Raw genomic sequence first — 18,221 nt, forward strand, 5'->3', positions numbered from 1 at the left:
CTTAAGACTGTAACTGTGTAGTGAAATAAACCCCCGTTTTATAAAAGCCTGTCCATCTCTGGTGTTTTGCATTCTGCAGCATTAGCAAACTAAAACAATGTGTTTGGAGAGACAGTCCCATAAAGTGACTAAGAAGAAGATAGCGTTAGAGCCATATGCTGTCCTGCTAGCATTGCAATTATTGAGGTTTTGAGCTGGAACTTATATTGTCCTTTCCGTGGTTCTAATCACAGCCATTGCTTGGGACTAAGAGAGTCAAGGTGGAATAATATGTTAGGCACTGTTCTAAGCTCTGAGGAAAAAACAATAAATAAAGCACCAAAATCCCTGTCCTTTTGGAGCTAATATTCTAATGGGATCCTATGAAATCAGGAATTACATGTTTTGAACAACCTCAAAATTAATACTGCTATTGATGAATCTTCAGTGGTTGCTTTTACTTGGAAAACAGCCTCATAACCAGAACAAGAAAAAGAATGAGAACTTCATCTATTTTTATTTGAATATTTTTAATAAGGGTGATCTCCCCAGCTTAAAATACCTTGAAACAGCCAAAAGGTTTTAAGAATTCACATCCCCAGGCTCTTCCCCTAGAGGTGCTGATCAAATCTGCCTTGGGTGGCCCTAGAATCAGGATGATTAACAATGGCTCAGTGGTTCTTACAATCAGCCAAGTGTGAGAAACACTGTGGGAGGAGAAATTCAGAGAAAATGAGAGCATATGCCCAGACTCTGAACCCCATTGTCTTTAATGAGCTCAACAACACTGCAGTGTAGACATTTCTTACTCTCTTTTACAGAGAATGGGAGCAGTATTTCCAAGATCACACAGTTAGTTAGTAGCAGATCTAAAATTTGATGCCAAAGCACAAAGTCTGCCTCCAAGACACACACTGTTTCCTTCACACCACACTGCCTCTATCCATTCATTCATTCATTTATTGATTCACTCAATATTTCTTTCAAGTATTTATTGTGTATTAGTCATAGAAATAGGTGCTATGGAAGAGGGTAAGGAAAATTTGAGTAAGATCCTTCCAACAAAGAACACATAGTCGACAAATTATTACATTGATTCAAGACCATAAAATATATGACAAGGAATCCGAATACAGAAGGGTCAGTTAAAGCCAGGGAGAGCCTTCGTGAAAGAAGTGGCATCTTTGGGGGTGTGGGTAGTTAGGAATGGAGGGCCAAGCGTCCCTAGGTAGAGAGAACAGGATGAAGGAAAACCCAGGGATTGGAAAACACGGCATGTTTACAGGAAATTGCAGGAGTTAAGGGGAGGGGTTGCCACAGGCTCAGGCCTAATTTTGGAACACTTGAAAACAGTATGTAAAGATTGGCAGATTTCACACATATTTCGGGATTTGAGAATTCTTTTGAAAAATTGAAAGATATGGCAGCACAGGGCCAGCTTTTCCCCTGGGCACAATCTGCTGAAGCTGAGTAATAGCTTTCCCCTTCATGGGGAGCATCTACCCTCTAGTTCTCCTGGGCCGATACACGCTTATATTATCTGCTTAGCGGCTATGGGCATTTGAGCTCACTGCCCTTTGAGTAGAAGATATAGAGTAAGTGGCAGCAGATGAAGTTAGAAAGATAAGTCGGAACATTGGCAGGTTTCTTTCCCTAGGGGACCAGTTGATGGAAAAGCCAACGGAGGGTACTGAGCTTGTCTACTGTTAGCTCCTTAAATTAGCTTTTGGCACCTCCCTCAGTGGGAAGGTGGAGTGAGGAAGCAGTAACAAAGCCCTGGGCAGGTCCATTCTTGCCCAGGAATTTACAGTCAGCTAAGCTTTCTCTGCAGCTAGTTCTCCAGACAGGAGGTGGCATATCAGGGGTGGAAGGAAAGAGGAAAACTTGTTGGATTGTCCAAACAGCCTTTTCTTAAAAGGTAAAACTAGTCAGTGATTAGTGAAGACCCACTTCTCTATTATTACCTTGGGGGCTGTTTAGGGACTTAAATGTTAGCTTTATTTAGCCAGCTGGGGAGAGACCATGAATTTCTAAGATTGGTTTGGCATTTTCTTAACTTAGAGATAAATGCAAGGCTAGAATGCATAGTGAGCGATAACAGAGAAAGAGAGAAAATGGGGAGGGAGGGAGGGAGATAGAGATAGAAGCAAAATGAGATAAATTCAACAAATATTTATTGAACACCTATTATGTGCCAGATACTTTTCCTACTGGTGGTTATATGGTAAAGAACATGCTAGACATGTTTTGTTTAGTTTCTCAGAAAAGACAAACTATAAAGGTTGTTTACCTGAATGCAGACATACACAAGTATGAAGGCTGTGAGTTATTTAAGCCAGTTGCAGAAAGAAATTGAATGACAGGTACCAGCTAGTTGTGCCCAGCTTAAACACAGTTGAAGAGTAGAAACCGTTAAGGAAATATTGACTAAGTTCAGGGCAGTTGGTATAATGACAAGAGCATGCGTTTTGGAATCAAGTCCTGGATTTAAAACCTATGCTGCCACTTACAAGCTCTGCAGGAACTAGTAAACCTCTTTGAGCCTCAGTTTCCCCTTCTATAAAATGGGAATCATAATTCCTTTATCCTGTTACAGAGTTTGGGTGAAGATTAAATGATATTAAGTTTTCACACACACAGTAGGCACTTTGTAAATATGAAATTACCTTCCGTTCTTCAGCTTTCTTAATGATATGGTCCAAGACTTGTTTTATTTGGGCTGGAGGTAGGAGACAAAATAAATTCAGATCCTCAAGCCCTCTAAATGAAAGCTAATGAAAAATATATGTTCTTTCACTTCCTCATTTGGCTGCCTGCAAATTATGTCTCCTGATGCATGCTGGTTCCTCTGCTATCCCATGACTTCAGACATTGAACTTTGAGTCTTTGTCACATCAGCAGCACCAAGTAATTCCATACAGAAGTATGACATTTCCAGTTGAAAAAAATAAATTGATTAAAATTCAACAGGCATGTAGTGTTCAGCATTTAAAGGTCAAGGAATCTAGGCTACTATCAACTGTAAGATAATTCAACATTTCATGCCAGTGGGGGCCACCAGAATGTTTCTCTGTCTCACTGCCCCAGCATTTGACTGCTGGAAACATAATTGTGGCAAATTTAATTACAGCCTCAAGACCTGCTATCCATCTTTGGGGGAGCCTTAGCAGCTGGGCTTCCCAAGAGTAAAGAAAGATCCATTTGGCTTTCCAAAGATGATATCTTCACCTTCGCTAGCCAAGAAAGAACTTTCATTTTCCTTGCCTGAGCTCTGAAGAGCTGTCATCCTTTTCCTTTTGAAATTCCCAGAATTATTGCAAGCCAGTTAGTCTTTCACTTAAAGAGGGAAGAAGGGTAGAATGCCTCTACATCAGAACTCTGGGACTTGCCTTATGACACTCTGTGACGCCTGGCATGATGAAAGCCCTGTTCATCCTTATACTATGAATGCCAAGCATAGCAATGGCACATAGTGAGTAAGCCTTTAATAAATATCTGTTGATTAAATGACTTGAAATGACACTTTTCAAATTTAGGTTTGTCCCACTTTGCTGATGCTGCCATTTTGCAAAACACCAGAAATGGATTGGCTTTTATAAAGGGGGTTTATTTGTTTACAAAGTTATGGTCTTAAGGCCATAAGTCCAAGGTAAGGCATCAAGAATAGGGTACCTTCACTGAAGAAAGGCCATGGGCATCCAGAAAACCTCTGTTAGCTGGGAAGGCACATGGCTGGCACCTGCTTGCTCCCAGGTTGCATTTCAAAATGGCGTTCTCCAAAGTGTCAGAGTCAGCTTTCAATGGCCATCTTCAAAATGTCTCTCAGCTGCAGCTGTTCTGAGTTCCTTCTGTTTATGAGCTTTTATAGGGCTCCAGTGAACTAATCAAGACCCATGCTAAATGGGTGGGGCCACACCTCCATGGAAATAATCTAATCAAAGTTATTAACCACAGTTGGGTGGGTCACATCTCCATGGAAACAGCCTAATCTAAAGATTCCAAACTAATCAACACTAATAAGGCTGCCCACACAAGATTGCATCAAACAACATGGCATTTTGGGGGACATATTACATCCAAACCGGCACAAGGCTCCTTCAGATACTGTTAGATCTTTGACAAATTACTCACTCAATCCTCAATTCCCACCTTAGTGAAATAGAAACAATAATGCCTTCCCCATAATGTTAATCTTGTTTAGCAATTGACTTTTAACTTTAAGTGTCCTCCACCACAGGGGTCAACACGTTTCCCCAATCTTGCCAGTGTCTAGCAGAGTACCTGAGAAAAGGTACATGTTCAATATCTGTAAAATGAATTGGAATCTATGTCATGTAGCAGCAAGTACACTGAAATGGAATGCAGAAAACCAGGGGCCTAAGTCCCTATCCTGTCACCAATGTGTGATGTGACTTCTAGGTCTTAATTTGCTCATATGTCAGAAGAGTGATTTATATTAGAAAATCTTCAAGGTGCCACTGAATTCTGATATGCTTTGATCTTAATTCCTGTTTTATCAGGATTTACTCATTTGGGAGCATTTATTGAGTCTTAGTAGTGACTTGGAATTGCAGCAAATAAAAGAGTTATCATGTGAAAAGATAAGATGGCTAATGGGTGACATAACTTCTGTCTGCAAATATCTGAAGAACTTTTATGATGGGGCTACTGCTCATTTTTTTTTTTTTTTTTTCTCATTTTTACTAAGAGGAACAGGCTTCAGTTTTTGCAGGCAGGGATGCAATTAGACATAAGGAGAGATTTCTTGATTACTACAGGGATAAATGATGTCTACCTTCACTCTCCTCTACAGGTGAAAGCTGGTGTCCCCAATGATTCAATCAATGAATCAACAAATATTTGCTAAGCCTGCTTACTGCTCATTTTCTTCTTCATGACATTTTACTCAAAGTTGTGGATCATGAACCACCTGCATTAGAATCACCTGCAGCTCACATTAAAAATTTAAATTCTTAGACTCTTCTATACTGAAACGTGACTCTCTTGAGTTAACGTCTAGAATTGGTTTTAATAAGCTCCCCCAAGTGACATTTCTAGGCATCCTAAAGTTAGATAAATTCTGTTTTTGAGTTGAATAGACTTAGGCAATATTATCTCCCAATCTGCAGGTTTTTAATATAATAATAATGGCAGGTAACATTTGTTGAGCACCAGCCATGTGCCAAACATCCTACATATATCATTTATAACAGTCACACCCACCCTATGATGTAGCTATTAGTGCAAGTAAGAGACAGATAAAAAGAGGCTGAGTGGTAAAATGACACGATCAGAAAGAGGCAGGCTCAGGGCTTAAACCCCGGTGTCCTGACTCCCATGCCACTGCTCCACAGCTGCTTTCTGACTCACTGGTTTCTGGACAGGGCATTGTGTGAGATTTCTGTTCTGCAGCCATGACTTTGCTTGCATCTGAAAGAAGAGAGGAGGTGAAGAAGTTCACAAAGACGAGTGCATCCATACTCAGCTTGGTCTGTTAGTTTTGAGATCCAGAGAGATGCCTGTATGGGAGATGGGTCTCCAGTTCCTTGCAGAGCTCCCAAAATATGGTTTGTAAGAAAATGCACAGATTTTTCCTTTGTTTTTCAAAGAGGACATGGGACTTAGTTTGTGATCTTACTGTGACCCCTACAGGTTACTCAAAGCGGAATGAGCTGACGACCTCCATCACAGATCTCTGTCCACAAAAGGGACCCCAGACAGCCACTTTTAAATGGCTAAAATTTTTATAACTCCTTGTAATTGCAAAATAAATTCTCCCTTCAGTATCTCAGCTTCTAGAGGCCAGGAAGAGCTGTGGAGAACGTGCTTCTCCTTGTTTTGGACAAGGAAGACAGATTATTGGCTGGCACAACTGAAAATTTCACAGTGAAACAATGTAATCACCATTTACATCCATTCTCAGTGATTGCCTGACAGAGGTATCAGAAAGGGAAGACACACTTAAGATAGGCACATTTAAGAACCAGGGGTGTACAAAATGCAGATGATTTCAGGGGAACCTTCCTTAGCATCTGTTTTTGTTTCCTGGCTGCTAAGTCAAATACCATGCAATAGGTTGGCTGAAACAATGGGAATGTATTGGCTCATGGTTTTGACGCTAGGAGAAGTCCAAATTCAAGTAATTATCAAGGTGATACTTTTCCCAGGAGGCTGTAGCATTCTGGAGCTGACTGCTGGCGATCCTTGGTCGTTGGCTTTTCTGTCACATGGTGATGCACATTGTGGCCTCTCCTGGCTTCTCCCTTCTCTTCCAGATTCCTTTGACATTCAGATTCTTGATGTTCCCTCTGGGTTTCTCTCTCTCTGCAACCTGCCTTTTAAAGCCCTCCTGATTCACCTGAGCCACACCTTAACTGAAGAAACCTAATCAAAAAGTACTACTATCCACAGAATGGATTAAGTCTAAGAACATGTTTTTCTGGGATACATATCTCCAGATCACCACAGCATCTTTTAGATAGTTGGGAAACAGGCTCAGATCTTCAACGTGTTTCACACCAGAGTTTTAAAAAACTTTTTATTTTAAAATACTTTCAAACTTACAGGACAGTTACAAAAATAGTACAAACTCCATACAGAGAATTCTAACATACCCCATCCCTCCAGATAACCAGATCCACCAATTTTAATATTTTACCACAGTTGTCATTTCATTCTATCTATCAAGCTATCAGTCCATCTACCAATTTATCCATCTCTCTACCTCTTTGTCTACCCATTTTCTAAAATCTTGAGAGTAAATAATATCCATCATGCTGCTTGAACATTTAACACTTCCATGTAAATTTCCTAACAAGGATATTCACCTATGTAACTACCTTACATGCAGTTATCAAGTTCAAAAAATGTAACATTGATATAAAATTTACAGTTTATATTCCACTTTTTCATATGTCCCACTATCTTTTTAAGCTTTTTCTTCTCCCTTGATTCATCCCATCCAGGATCATACATTATGTTTCATTGTTATTGTCTCATTAGTTTTTCATTCTTTTTTCAATTGTGAAAGCATGTAAGCAACATAAACTTTCCCATCTCAACCTCTCCAAAGCATTCCAGTCATTTAAAATATGGCATTGCCATCACCATCTTCCATTGCTAAAGCTTTCCCATCTCCCAAAACAGAAAGCCTGCATCCATTATACCTTAACTCCCATTACCCCAACTTCAGTCCTGGTAACCTGTGCTCTGATTTCTGTCTCTGAGTTTGCATATGCTCCAATATTTTCTTTGTAGTTATCATAGTGCTTAAATTTAACATCCTAAATCTATAACACCCTTGTTTGCTTAGATCCCAACTAAAGATCAATGTTACGAAAAATCTCTGTTTCTATACCCCTCCAACCTCCACCTTTATATAGTACTTTTCACAAAGTACATGTTTATACATTGTTCTGATTTGCTAAAGCTGCCATTATGCAAAATACCAGAAATGGATTGGCTTTTATAAAGGGGATTTATTAGGTTACAAATTTACAATTCCAAGTCCATAAAAGTGTCCAAAATAAGGCATGAACAAGAGGATACCTTCACGGAAGAAAGACCAATGGTGTTCAGAACACCTCTGTTAGCTGGGAAGGCAAGTGGCTGGCATCTGCTGGTCCTTTGCTTCCAGGTTCTGGTATCAAAATGGCTTTCTCCAAAATGTCTCTGGGCTTATGTCTCTCTTAGATTCTTTCACTCAGCTCCTTGCATCCTTGATTGTTCTCCCTGGGCATTTCTCTCTAAGCATCTGGGGGTCCTCTCTTAGCTTCTCCAGGGCAAAGTCTGGGCTTCATCTCTTAGCTTAGCATCTCCACTCATCTTTCTTTCTTAGCATCTCAACTGAAGCGTCTGGGTCTGTTTCAGGTCTTAGCTTCTCCTGGGGGCAAACTCTGAATTACATATCTTAACTTCTGTCCGAAATGTCTTTCTCAGCTTCCCTGAGCTCCTTCTCTCCATGAGCTCTCTTAAAGGGCTCCAATAAACCAATCAAGACCCACTCTGAATGGGTAGGGTCACATCTCCATCAAAATAATCCAGTCAAAGGTCTTACCCCCAGTTGGGTGGGTCACATCTCCATGGAAACAACCTAATCAAAACAGCCATACATAATAGGTCTGCCCCCACAAGACTGTATTTAAGAACATAGTCTTTCCTGGGGTACATTGCAGTTTCAAACTGGCACATATATTGTAAGTCAATACCTCTGATTTCCCATTACATTTTAAGCATTTGCTGTTTAGAAAGTAAAAAGTGGAGTTACAAATCACAACTACAACAGTACTGGAATTTATATTTACCCAAGTTACTATCTTTTCTGTAGATCCTTATTTCTTCATGCTGCTTCAGTCTATCGTCTAGTGTCCTTTCCTTTCAACCTGCAGATTTCTCTTTAGCATTTCTTGTAGGGCTAGTCTAATGGTAATGAACTCCTAAGTTTTTGTTTATCTGGGAATGTCTTAATCTCTTCTATTCTGAAAGACAGTTTTCCTGGATATAGAATTCTTGGTTGGCAATTTTTTTGCTGTCAGCACTTTAAATATGTTATCCCACTGCAATCTTGCCTCCATGGTTTCTGATGAGAAATTGGTACTCAGTTGTATTGAGGCTCTCTTGAAGCTTTCAAAATTCTATCTTTATCTTTTTAATTCAACAGTTTGATTATAATATATCATAGTGTGGGCCTATTTGTGTATATCCTGTTTGGAATTCATTGAGCACCTTGGATGTACATATTTATATATTTTTTAAATTGGGGATCTTTTTAGCCATTACTCCTTTGAATATTCTCTCTGCCCCCTTTATCTCCTTCTTCTTCTGGGGCTCCAACAATGCATACATTAGTATACTTCTTGGTGTTCCACAGGTTCCTCAGGCTCTGTTCATTTTCTTCATTCTTTCTTCTTTCAGCTTCTCAGGGTGGATGATTTCACTAGTCTTATCTTCAAGTTCATTGATTCTTTCTCCAGGCAGCTCGAGTCTGCTCTAGGGAATTTTTAATTTCTGTTTGTGTCATCTTCAGCTGTTTACTTGCTTTGCATAATTTCCATCTCTCTATTAATATCCACTTTGAGTTCACCACTCATTTTCCTGATTTCCTTTTGTTCTTGTCTATGTTTTTTATGTCTTCATCTGGGATGTCTTAGGTCTAGACCTCCTGATTGATAGTTTCTAATACTTTAATATGCTCCTTTGACCATCACTTCCTGTTTCTTTGTATGTTTTGTAATATTTTGCTGAAACATGGAAATTTGGATATTTTAAGTAGTTATCACTGAAATTTAGACCCTGAAGCATCTGTTGCTTAAGATTGTATCCAGTTAGTGTTATGATGTAGCTATCTTTTTTTTTTAATTTTAATTTTTATTTTTTTTACATTTTATTTTGAAATAAATTCAAAGTTATAGGAACAGTTGCAAAAACAAAACAAACCCCATACACAGAACTCCAGCATTCCCTGACCCCCCCGAAACCCTGATCCACTAAATTTAACATGTTGTCACACCGCTATTTCTTTCCCTCCCTCCCTCCCTCCCTCCCTCTCTCTTTCCCTATCTATCATCCATCATCTATTGCTCTATCTTCTGAACATATGAGAGCTAGCTGCACACATCCTTGAACAAACACTATAATTCACATATACAATTCCCATGAACAAGAACTTTCTTTTATGCAACCCCATTAACCACAGCTAAGAAGTACAAGAGATTCAACAATGCTACAAAGCTTACATTCTATATTTCCTTTTCCTTATATCTCAACTGTGTCCCTTTGAGCCTCCTGTCCTCCATCCTCAGATCCCATCCAGGGTCATCCTTGGCGTTCAATTATCATCTATTTAGACTGTCTTTTTTTTTTTTTTTCTCAATTGTGCAAACATATATACAGCCTAAATCTTCCCATTTCACTCCCTCCCTAGCATTCCATTAGTGGAATTAATCACATTTAGAATGTTGTAATACTATCACCTTCCCACCATCCATTACTAAAAATTTCCCTTCACCTCAAACAGCAACCCTACACTCATTTCTTAACTCCCCATTGCCCCTTCCCACATTTCTTTTAACCCATACCCTACTTTTCATCTCTATGGTCATATTCTCTGATAATTTCTTTGTGTTTACTATGGGGCTTAAAATTAAACTCTTAAATCCATAACAATCTTGTTTTTCTTTAATATCAACTTAATTTCGATAGGACACATAAACTATGTACCTATACTCCTCCATTTCCCCACCTTTATATAGTTCTATCAAAAATTACATATTTTACATTGAGTTCAAAACCACTGATTTGTCATTAGAGTTTGTGTATTTTATATCATGTAGGAAGTAAATAGTGGAGTTACAATTCAAAATTTATTGACTTCTATTTGTATTCCATTGTGGTCAGAGATTGTGCTTTGAACATGTTCAATTGTTTGTTTGTTTTTTTTTTTAATTTATTGAGGCTTGTTTTATGTCCCAGCATATGGTCTATTCTGGAGAAAGATCCGTGATCACTAGAGAAAAATGAGTGTCCTGGTGATTTGGGATGTAAGGTTCTATATATGTCTGTTAAAATTCTCTATATCTCTTTCTCCTTTCTTTGTTTCTCTGTCAATAGGGCTCCCTTTAGTATCTGAAGTTGGGCAGGTCTTTTATTGGCAAACTCTCTCAGTATTTGTTTGTCTGTGAAAATTTAAACTCTCCCTTAAATTTGAAGGAGAGTTTTGCTGGATAAAGTATTCTTGGTTGGAAATTTTTCTCTCTCAGAGTTTTAAATATATCATGCCACAGCCTTCTCGCCTCCATGGTGGCCGCTGAGTAGTCACAACGTAGTCTTATGTTGTTTCCTTTGTATGTGGTGAATTGCTTTTCTCTTGCTGCTTTCAGAACTTGCCCCTTCTCTTCAGTATTTGAGAGTCTGATCAGAATATGTCTTGGAGTGGGTTTATTTGGATTTATTCTATTTGGAGTTCGCTGGGCATTTATGCTTTGTGTATTTATATTGTGTAGAAGGTTTTGGAAGTTTTCCCCAGCAATGTCTTTGAATACTCTTTCTAGACCTTTACCCTTCTCTTCCCCTTCTGGGACTCCAATGAGTCTTAAATTTGGACCTTTTACTTTATCTATTGTATCCCTGAGATCCTTTTTGATTTTTTCAATTTTTTTCTCCATTCTTTCTTTTGTTCTTTCATTTTCTGTTCTGTGGACCTCTAGGACAGTAAGTCATTGTTCAGCTTCCTCTAATCTTGTATTATGAGTATCCAGAGTCTTTTTAATTTGGCCAACAATTTCTTTTATTTCCCTAAGATCTTTTATTTTTTTATTTAATCTTGCAATTTCTTCTTTATGCTCTTCTAGGGTCTTCTTGATGTCCCTTTTATCCTGTTCCATGGTCTTCTTCATGTCTTTTTTATCCTGTGCCATGTTTTTGTTCCTCGATTGTGATTGATTAATTGTGCCAAGTACTGTGTCTCTTCTGATATTTTGATTTGGGTGTTTGGGACTCAGTTCTCCATATCATCTGGTTTTATCATATGCATTAAGATTTTCTGTTGTTTTTGGCCTCTTGGCATGTGCTTTACTTGATAGGGTTCTTTCAAGTTGTGAAAAAAAAAATACCAATCTAACTTTTCAGAAATACAAGTTGGTGGCATAAACTTTCTCCAACTAACCAGCAGATGGCATCTGTGAGTCACCTATACTCCTCAAGTCAGTTCTCCCCAATTCTGTCTCTGTGGTGTGTGGGGAAATGATTTTTGTGGGGTTCAGTTGGTGAACTCCATTTGGGTTTGTTGTTGGAGCCATCCGCCCTGAATGTGGTGCATGTGTCTGGGTGGTCAGGAAGGCAGGGCCGCTTTAATATTCAAACCTCCCAGGTGTTCCCAGAGATTCAAGGCTGTTGCAAGAGTCTATGCCTTCATTTCAGTTTTGCCCTAGATTTTCTCTTTCGCTGACCCACAAACCACCGGCATTGATGTAGCGTCCCTGGGTTTTCCGAGCGGGCCCCGCTTCTCAGCTGTGATCTTCCAGGACCTCTGCTAAGGGAAGGCTGTGCTATATCACTTGTGCACATCATCCCTCAAGGGAAGCCCTGGGCCACCCGGCCGTGCAGCGGCGCTCTCTGCCTGATGCAAAGAGTAGGCTATAATTCTTGACTGGTGTAAATTCTGAATGAAAGGCAGGTAGTAGAGCTGGACCCCACCCCTTTCCTCTTAGAGAAGATAGACGCCCTAGGGGGAAGTCATTAGCGTTTCAATGGTCTCTCTCTGCCTGTGCCACACCCCTGTCTGGGTCACAGAACTGGGAACTGAAAATGGCCGAGGCTTTCTTCACTGAGTCAAAAAAGGAACAAGCTAGTCTGAGGCAACCCTCTGGATCTCCAAGGTCAGTCATCACCCAAAGCCTCTGTCTACTTGTTGGAGATTTGTACCTAATAGTGAGCAGTCCACACTCGCTAATTAAAACCCCAGTTGGGGCTCAGCTGAGCTATATTCGCTCGCTGGGAGAAAGCTTCTCTCTGGCACCACGAGGCTTTGTGGCTTGGGCTGTGGGGGAGGGGTCTTTCAATTTGGATCCGCAGTTCTTATTTACAGATTTTATGCTGTGATCTCAGGCATTCCTCCCAATTCAGGTTGGTGTATGATGAGTGGACAGTCACGTCTGTCCCCCTGCAGTTATTCTGGATTATTTACTAGTTGTTTCCGGTTTTTTTTAGTTGTTCCAGGGGGACTACTTAGCTTCCACTCCTCTCTATGCCGCCATCTTAGATCCCATCTCTCCTTAGCTATCTTTTAATGGCAGGAGCTAACAACAAAAAAGGGATGAATAAAAGAAAATAACCATTCTTTGCAGTTTGACCTGTACAACTGCTTTCTTTCAGAGCTTATCCATACAGTGAGTTTGGAGAATAGCTTATAGCCAAAGGGTATGGCCACCCTGATCCTATCTGTGCATGCATGCATCTTCCCTAGGAAGCAGTTTTTTCATAGTCTTGGGCACTGCACTGTTTGTCCTACAGCCACAGTCCCTTGCCCCAGGCAGCCACAACTTGACTATTCTCCCACAGTGTTCTGTAAGAGAGTTCAATGAGCTGCCTTCTAAATGCAGGGCAAATTCTGGGGTGGTGAGTCCTTCAGGCCACCACCAGACAGATTAGGCCAGAAATACATGCTTCCAGTATGTGCACAAGGATCACTGTGCTTCCTCTGGAACCAGGACAAGAGATCCTCACTGGGAGCACAGGCCAGCTAGGCATAGAGCTGATGGTGGAATGGAGGTGAGGCCAGTCATAGTGCCACAGGAGTCCACTGCTTTTAAGTAGCCTTTTTCTTGATTCAGCACTCACCCTATTATTGCAGTCCTTTACCTGTTTTCTGGAGCTTTGAGAAAGACGTTTCTAACAGTTTTTGGTGGTTGTACAAAGCTTTGTAGGGGGATGGATCCCTGAAGCATTTCATTCTACCATCTTGATCTGGGCAGGCTCAAACCTGAGTTTAAAAGCTGAAAAGTCACCCATCCCACTGATCTGGAATAATTTAGAGAAGACATGTCCTGAGGCAGGGATGGTTGAAATAACTTCACTTCTCGCTGATATTTACTCATTCAACTTGTGTTTATTGTCAGGCTAGGGAATCTTGGTCTGCAGAAATGACTAAGTCACGGTTCCATTTTGGAAGAGCTTATAGTCTTTTGATTTATTAGCAATGTGAGAAAAGGAAGAAAAAAAAAAAACCCTACCACTGGGGAATTCTTAATGTTAGAAGAGATGACAGGGAAAGATTATCCCAAGAAAAATAGATAAAATTAATGGCATAAGGATTGGGCAAAGGTCATGTCTAAGAAATTTCCTGGGTACCCTTGGGTAAATCACTTAACCTCTCTGGACCTTACTTTCTTTATCTCAAATGTAAGGGAGTTAGGGAGTTGTATTAGGCACTCTCAATGGATCTTTCCAGCTCTACCAGCCTATGATAAAAGTTCATAAAAACAGCCACTTCTGTTTTTATGAACTTATTAGCTGCTGAACTTAGATGTATGACTTGCCCAAAATATTGCATACATTAAAATACATTTCTCCACTCCTCAGAAAATCTGAAATCTGTCTTAAAATCTAAGGACTCATAGTGAACACCTTGACTAACCCTATCTATTTAGAGATGAAGACACTAAAGTCTAAAGAAAGAAATTGCCCAAGGTCACATGCAGATTAGTGGCCAGCCTCTTAGGAGTCATTCTTCTTGATTCCAGATCTAGAAGGAGACTGGCCCAGTGCATTCCCATCCCACCTGACTTCCTTTACATGCAGTACTGGTTGCTTTTGTAAACAGCCTTTTTCAGATATAAAATCACTTTATTAGTTTTGGAGCACAAGACACATAATGCATGTCTGGGGTTGCTTTTAAAACCAACATGTTTAATGATATGAAAATGCAGGAAAAGTATGTTGGATTTTTTTGCAAAATTCCAAAAATTATTAACAATAAACTGTCTCATCACCACATTTCTGTACGTATTTCCTTCACATCTGCAATTTGATCCCTAATGAAAGGACTTGCAGAGATGAGGGTGATAACAAATAGGTGGTCATAGAAATAGTGGTTACAGAAATGGTGATATTGATGTCAATGAATGGAGTAAAGTGATGAAAACAGTGATGGTGACAATGGTAGTGAGGTGGTAAAGTGAAAGTGATAAGGTTGATGAGGTTAATGGCAAAAATAAAGCAACAGACCAACAACATCCAATTAAGGCAGATTCAGTGAAACCGCATCCCTTTCCCATGCACCCTTCCTAAATAACTTGCCCCTGATCCTAATTCTTGCTTTTCCCTTCATATAGTGCTATTATACACCCAAGCAAATATCATGAAATGGGTCAGGTTTAAACAATGGTAATTTATTCACTCACAGTTTTGAGGCTGGAAAAATGTCCAAATTAAGGCATCATCAGGGAGATGCTGCTTGCAATCTTTGGTTCCTCTGACACATGGCAAGGAACATGGCAGTATCTGCTCGTCTTGCCCTTCTCTTCCAGGTTTTGTTGATTTCTGCTTCTTGCCTCCATGACGCAGCCTTTCTCTGTCTCTCTCTGTCTCTGTCTCTGTCTCTGTCTCTGTCTCTCTCCCCCCCACCCCATATTCTTAAGAGGATTAAGACCCTTCCTGACTGAGGTAGGCCACACCTTAACTGAGTAGTTTCATCCAAAGATTCTGCTTACAATGGGTTTATACCCATAGGAATGGGTTAGATTTAAGAACGTGTTTTTCTGGGTACATACAACTTTAAATCACCACACTCAGTGACAATTTTTGCGTGTGTGAAAACAAAGACATTCTGTGGAAAATGGCATTTTCTCTATTTTCAGCAAGAGAAATTTAAATATAAAAATTTCTATAAACAATGTGAGGCCTGTCTTACCTTTTTCTAAAATCTTACATGAATATTAGATAGTTGCAAGCAGAAGTTTAAGATACCATCTCCATAGAGTCTCAATTTCATCATCTGTACAAAGGAAATAATAAGACCTATGTCTTAGAGATCATGTGAGTATTAAATAAGAGAAAACGTGGAGAATGCTTTCACATAGTAAATACCCAATAAATGAGAAATTATTAATATTGAAGGGAATGATGAGATAGAATAGCTGGAAGAAACGGAAGTGGGAAGAATTTGTGAATTAAGTAAGAGAGACCCAGATAGAGCTGTTTGAAAGAAGAAAAAGAACAAGTTATGGAAACAGCAAACCTATCCAGAGCTAACAGGAAAGGAAGCCCAGAGTGAATTCCATCTGCTTTCTGCCTGCACCTGCTATTTATTTACTTTTCAGCTTCATCAACTGAGGCCAAATTGTTATTTTTTAAACTTCAAAACATAAGGAGAGAAAGGAAGACGTGGGTAAAGATCAAGCAGGGAAGGGAAAAGAAGAAGACATAATAGCTAACACTTACTGAGTTCTTACTATGTACCAGGCATTGTTTGAAGTGCTCTACCTGAAGTAATACATTTACTATTCAGAGCAACTCTATGAAGAGGTTACTTTTATTACCCCTATTTTATAGGTAAGGAGCTAAGTGAATGATTTGCCCAAGATCTAACAGCTGGCAAGGGGAAAGCCAGTATTTAACACAGCCAGTCTTATTCCATAGACGGACTTTTTAATCTTTGCAGTTTGCAACCTCAAAAGGAGAAATGTCCTAGGCGAGAGATGAACAGAAAAAGGGATATCATCCTTCTGTTGTTGGGCAGATTTTTTATATGTGGAATAGAAGAGCAATATAATCTGAGATGCATTCCTGACTGTTTTACTTATGCATGTGCTACAGATTGGAATGTGCTTTCCAAAAAGATAATAAATCCCAATCCCTACTACCTCAGAATGTGACCATATTTGGAAACAGGGAAACGGAATTTGGCAAAATTAAAATGAGGTAATACTGGACTAGGGTGGACCCATAATCCAACATGACTGGTGACCTTATAGGAAGAGGAAATTTGGACACAGATTGAGAAAGGGGAGAGCACCTCGTGACGACTTAAGCAGAGATTGCCGCGGCTGCCAGCCAGCCACCGCCAGGGGCCGGGAGAGAGGGAGGGTCCGATTCTTCCCCGCAGACCTCAGAAGAAGCCTGGCCCTGCTGACACCTTGATTTCAGACCTAGGCTCCAGAACCGTAAGACAATACATTTCTGTTGTTTTACGCCACCCAGTTTGTGGTCATTTGTTATGGCATTCCTAGGAAACTAAAACAGGTGCTATTTGATTTATGGCTTTTGGAGTTTCAGTAAATCTCTTTGAACCTCAGTTTTTTCATTTGTTAAATTCTATGACTTCCTAACTCATCTATAAGGATCAAATAATAGTAGGAAAACCCTCATGTGACTGTTGTAAAAAGTGACTCAGATAATTTAGGTAAAGGATTATTAGTGCATGGTAACTGCTCAATAAAAAATAGCTAATATGATGATAATTATATATTATTATTAAATTAGTTATGGAGGAAGAATCAAGAAATTTCCCCTGAAAGAAGGGTGTTTCAGCAGTCTCTGGGATTGGGTTATATTATTGAATTGAGGGTTCTATGAGAAGGAATAAGCATGAGCAAGGCTTAGAGTTGGGGAAACACAATTGTTGTTCTGAATTCATTATTTCAGGCACCATGGAAGCATGTGATATGCTTTAGAAATGCAGCCCTCTAAAAATGTTTGAAAGGAAACCCTTAGACACATAACATGGCAGACCCTCATTCATCCAGTAATGTCTAAATGGAAACACAGTCCCAGAGGGATCCCCACACTGGAGGTTTTACTGCAGCAAGACACAAATAGACCCAAAATCTGTTTGCACAGCACTGCCAAGGAGAAGCCAAGGGAAATCTCCTCCTGGAAATATTTGACTTTTCCCTTTATTTTCTGTTGAAGCTACTGGAAAGAACCACTGTTCAAAGCCTCTATGATATCAGATTCAGATTCCAGGATAATGTTTACATGAGGTCTGGGTGAGGTTGAGGTTTCTTGGGTACATTCTCTTGGGTACATTTCCTTTATCCAGACACCTGTGACCTAGAAAGGTAAAATCTTCTTCCCACGACTCAACGTAAAATGGTAATGGATAACCACAAAGAACAATCCCTTTTAAAGGGAGGAGTCACAATTCTGAGTAAATGTTACCAGATAACCCCTAATTTCAAGACAAGTAATTTTCTTTGATTAGGGTCTATTTCTGCTCCCTCAGAGTGATTTTCTAGTTCATTATTCTCTTTATTTCTTTACTATATCTTCTGGGCTCTTGACTCTACCCTCTGAGATGCCCTTATAATTTATAAGAAATGGCCCTTGTTTACAGTGAAATAATTTTTTCAGCTTGTTTTCTATAAGGAGTTGGGAGCATAGAGGTCTTTTAGGAACATGAGTTATAGCAGTCCCTTTTAGGTCAAGCTGGTGGCTCATTTACTCATACAAATACCTTAAAATTGTATGGGCTTTCTATGTATCAGATTATAGTCCAATTCATTTGACAGAGACCATGTCTACAGTTCTTTTGACATGCTTCTCATTACTTTGGCTGTATATTCTGTTTTATGATGCTATGGAAATTGTATTGCCCTTAGAAACCCTTTATCTGACTTAGAGTGTCTACTGGGCACCACCTTAAATCTTTATAAGGTCTTAAAACTAGACTTTTGCTACCATTAGGCCGTTTCTTACTTTGCATATTATTTACAATTTAGCTAAGGCCAAATTTTGGCCAAAATTGA

The sequence above is a fragment of the Choloepus didactylus genome, chromosome 10 (genome assembly GCF_015220235.1).
Source record: "Choloepus didactylus isolate mChoDid1 chromosome 10, mChoDid1.pri, whole genome shotgun sequence".
Classification (NCBI taxonomy): Eukaryota; Metazoa; Chordata; class Mammalia; order Pilosa; family Megalonychidae; genus Choloepus; species Choloepus didactylus.